Source organism: Dipodomys ordii, unplaced genomic scaffold (genome assembly GCF_000151885.1).
Source record: "Dipodomys ordii isolate 6190 unplaced genomic scaffold, Dord_2.0 Scaffold63, whole genome shotgun sequence".
In the NCBI taxonomy this organism is placed as follows: Eukaryota; Metazoa; Chordata; class Mammalia; order Rodentia; family Heteromyidae; genus Dipodomys; species Dipodomys ordii.
In genome coordinates, this window is record NW_012267279.1 from 1,992,480 (window position 1) to 1,997,073 (window position 4,594).

The 4,594-nt window shown below is 49.5% G+C and overlaps 1 protein-coding gene across 1 annotated transcript in view; it reads right to left on the bottom strand.

Moving 5' to 3' along the window:
* The window catches only part of Xpo1 (exportin 1), a 53,033-nt gene extending 52,962 nt beyond the window's left edge, over positions 1-71 (bottom strand). Inside the window, exon 1 of the mRNA XM_013022510.1 lies at positions 32-71. The gene's annotated coding sequence lies outside the window, so the exon portion shown is untranslated. The remainder of the gene's footprint in view (positions 1-31) is intronic.
* Between the last annotated feature and the right edge of the window lie 4,523 nt (positions 72-4,594).

The following is a 4,594-nucleotide window of genomic DNA, read 5'->3' on the forward strand; positions in this document are numbered from 1 at the left end:
CCCTCGGCCACTGAAGACAGAGTCGACTTACCCAGAGATCGAACCAACTGCTTCTTCCTTCCTTGTCGGGGCTTAGGGCGAGGGAAGGAGGGGAGGGGGAAGAGGGGAGGAAATCAAGGTGGGTTTCAGTTTTCCCACCTTAAAAAAAAAAAGGAAATTAAAAAACGGAGAAGGGCCAACAAAAATGAGAAAAAAAAAAGCTCACTATTTACTATTCCAGGGACGCCTCCCCCGAACACACACATAGACTGACACACACGCACTCGCCCCACCAAAAAACAGGGGAACGGGTCTGAGGGAGAAATGCTCCCGCCCGGCCGGGGACTGAGGGAAGGGGGAGGGGAACGGGGCCAAGTCCCGAAGCCTCAGCGCCGGGAGGACCCTCCGGCCACAGGCGGCGGCGGCGGGAGCGGCGGGAGTCGGGGTGGAGAGTCCACACGGCCCGGGAACGCTCCGCTGCCAGTTGCAGTCCGACTCCCCCAACCACAACACCGCTCCCACTCTCACGCGGCTACGGCGCTGGGCCCCCCCACCCGGGCTCGCCTAAACTTTCCCCCCTTCTCCCGCTCCTCAGCGACTGGTGGTTCCCCCCTCCCCCTCGGGGTGGTTGCACGGACTGCAGCAGCAAAGACTGGAACGGGCAACGCCGCCGGGGCTGTAGCTACTGTTGCTCTGGCTGATGCTGTAGCTCCCGCTGCTCCTGCCGCGGCCGCTGCAGCCGCTTCTCCCCCTCCTCCTAGTGCCTCAAACTCGGAACCGGTTGAAACCGGTTCAGACTGGGAGATTCCATCTCGGTTGAGTTTTCAGCCCATGGCGCCGCGGAGCGTTTGGAACCTGGGCCTCCGCCCCCAGCCCGCCCGCTCATTGGTCGGTTCTAGCCACAGCCGCGCCATCAGCACATCTTGTATTGGCCTGAATGCCCGTCAATCCCACCTCAAGGCTCCACACGAGCCCGCCGCTTCGGCCCCCGCCTCTTTCCAGCAGCGATTTGCCCGCAGAGTGGGGGAGGGGAGGAGGGGCGGGACGAAGAGGAGTGAAGAAGCGGGGTGGGGGTAGAGGAGGAGGCGGGTTGAAGAACTGAGCCCAGCAGAGAGAAGGGAGCGAAGAGAAGCTGCGGGGAGGATTGGCTTGAATGATCTGTCAATCAAACGTATCCCGCCTTCGACTTCCTTTCACCCTCCCGCGACTCCCCCCTCCCAGTGTGTGGCTCGCAGGCCCAGCCTTTCTGGCTCGTTCATTGGCTGGACGCCTTTGGTGACGGAGAGGGTGGAGCGCAGCTCGTGAGCTGCTGGCGGCGCGAGTTTGAGCCTGGCGCGGTAGCGTTCTCCCGGCTTTCCTGAGCTTCGCGCCGGCTGGCTCCCGCCAACCTGCCCCGGACACGCCCCTCGGATGGGGGCTGCTCTTGGAAGGCGGAGGGAGCTTCCAGTTGTCTTTAAACCTGGGAGGGGTGGAAGGAAGGGAGTAAAGCACACTTCGGAGGTCGGTTGTAGGCCCCGGACCTCGGCAGTCCGCGATAGAGGCCTCAGAGCCCGGGAGTTGAAGATTCGAATAACCAGGCGGAGGATGGCGTGAGCTGCGAGGCGGGCTGCCTCGGCGCCCAGTGATCATCCTCAAGTCCCAGGAAAGGTATCGGGACCGTAGGCCAGCCCACTAGCTTAACTCTTGTCTCCCTAGTCTGGAATTTGCCTCGACCACAGATCCTTCCTAAAAATGAAGACTGTAATCCCCGTGAGTGCTTAACCACCTCAGTTATTCACCGGGTAAACTTGTGTGCCCACCTGGGTACTCTTGTCCTGAGACGGACGCTGCTTCTGTTCAGTTTAGCCGCCCTCTGCACTACTTCATCATCACCAAATAGTACTGTCGGAAAGCCACGCACATGGCCTTTCACATGGTTGCCTCTCTTGTTTGTCCCCTAGAGCCCTCCAAATCAGCTTTTAAAAAGGAGCAATCTGCCCTCCAATATGTACTAGGCCCATTGTGCCACCAAGAGGTGGATAACTGGTTTATTAAATCAACACAATTTTCTTTAGCACATTTTCATTCACAACAGACAATGGCTTAACACAGTTTTCCTCTCCAGTCAAAACCAAGCAGTAATGTAATATTTAAATGTACTAAAATGATACTGGATTACTTCCAGACCTAAGATTTTTACTTATTACCTAAGACTTAGTGCTGAGGAACATTTTTTTTCTGTCAAGGCCCATTTGGATATTTAAAACATCATCATTTGAGGACCTAGAATTACTGTAATTTGCTTTGAATAAAAAGCTGTTTTTAAAAGTGAGAGAAGAGATGTGTAAGAGAGAAGGGTGACAACGTTGTCACTTTGTATTCATATGCTGTTTTGTAGAATGGGAACTTTTTTGTACCACTACTTAAAGATAATAAATAAAGTAAAATAAAATAGAAAGCTGCTTTTAGGTTTATTGAATTTCAAGTCTCACCTGCAATTACCTTGGTAGGGCTACACTTAACAGTTTCTCAGGTCTATGTCCCCCATACTAATATAATGTATATGATATATTTTGGTCTTTTGGAATATTTGAATTCTATTATCAGAAATAGTGTTCTATTTTTTTTTTTTGTCTGAACAGTACACTTGTGCATGCCTGTAATCCCAGCTCTCAGATGCTTTTCTTCATTGAGGTTATTTTTTTTTTTCTGAGTCCAGTCGTGGGGCCTGACCTCTGGGCCTGGGCGCTGTCCCTGAGCCCTTCAGCTCAAGGCTAGCACTCTACCACTTGAGCCACAGCGCCACTTCCGGCTTTTTTCTTTTTGCTTATGTGGTGCTGAGGAATCGAACCCAGGGCCTCAGGCATGCAAGGCAAGCGCTCTACCACTGAGCCACCTTCCCAGCCCTTCATTGAGGTTATTATTGTTAATATTTTTCTAATTTGGTGGCGCTGGAGTCAAACTTAGCACTCCACCAGTGAGCCACACTTCCAACCTTCACCCCACAATTCTTGAATTGAAGCACTATATTCTTTCTCCTAATTCATATTGTCTCACAAAATAAAAACAAGAAGAACATAGCCCACAAATTCCCTTTCTCCACTTGTCACTTGTATACATTAAAATTTTATTTTTGTCCTCAAGTGTGAAAATAGAACAATGGACCTGTTGAAATTGTATAGAAAAGGGGGAGGAAGGTAAGGGAGAGTCAGTGGAGGTGGTAGAGGGGTTAAAATACATAGAAATGCCAGGCGCTGGTGGCTCACGCCTGTAATCCTAGCTACTCAGGAGGCTGAGATCTGAGGATCATGGTTCAAAGCCACCCAGAGCAGGGTTCAAAGCCAGCCCGGGCAGGAAAGACCGTGAGACTCCTATCTCCAATAAACAATCAGAAAACCAGAAGTGCCTCTGGCTCAAGTGGTAGAGCACTCCCCTTGAGCTGAAGAGCCGAGGGACAGCGCTCAGGCCCAGAGTTCAAGCCCCACAACCGACAAAAAAAAACAAAAAACAGAAATGTCACAGTGAATCCCCCTTTGTATTTGCTAATGTATGCAAATAAAAATAAAATAATTTTAGATAGGATCTTGATATGTAGCACAGCTGGAATCAAACTTACATTCCTCTTGCCTTATAAAGACAATTTTTCTCTTTCAGAAGTAGGGGAATCAAACCTGGGCCCTTCTACCTATTAGGCAAGTATTCTACCAATGAGCTACACATCCAACCTTTGACCTTTGAAGACAGATTTCTCTATGTAGCCCCACTCTGGCTTCAAACTCCTAGTCCACCTGCCTTTGATTCCTGAGTGTTAGGATTACTAGCTAAAAATTATTTCTAATTTAAAAAGTAATAAGTGATTATGATTAACAATTAAAACAATAAGAAAACATTTCAAACAATAAGGGGGGAAAGTCAATAGAGGTTAAAGTGAAAGTCCCCTTCATCTGTCCACAAACCTTTTACCTGTCCAGAAGCAATAGTCAAGAGAGCTATAAGTAGAGTTTGATTTTCTATGCATTTACGAACATTTGCCTTGTGATTTTTGTTGTTTTTTGTTAGTCATGGGGTTTAAACACCGGACGCTGGGCACTGTCCCTGAGCTCTTCAACTTAAGGTGAGCATTCTACCACTTGAGCCACAGTACCACTTCTGGTGTTCTGGTGGTTAATTGGAGGTAAGAGTCTCATGGACGTTCCTGCCTGGGCTGGCTTTGAACTGCGATCCTCAGATCTCAGCCTCCTGAGTAGCTAGGATTACAGGCATGAGCCACCGGCACCTGGTTTGTCTTTGTTTTGATCAACATATATGACAAGACACACACTGTATAGAAACTTGCTATTTACTTTGGTGTGTGACATGCACACACCTCCACTTTCAGCTTTATGCTGTTTAGCTGGAGATAAGAGTCTTACAGAGGGGCTGGGAAGGTGGCTCAGTGGTAGATGCTTGCCTTGCATGCATGAGGCCCTGGGTTCAATTCCTCAGCACCACATAAGCAGAAAAAAGCTGGAAGTAGCACTGTGGCTTAAGTGGTAGAGCGCTAGCTTTGACCTGAAATGCTGAGGGACAGTGCCCAGACCCAGAGTTCAGGCCCCATGACTGCCAAAAAAAAAAAAAAAGAATCTTACAGATTTGT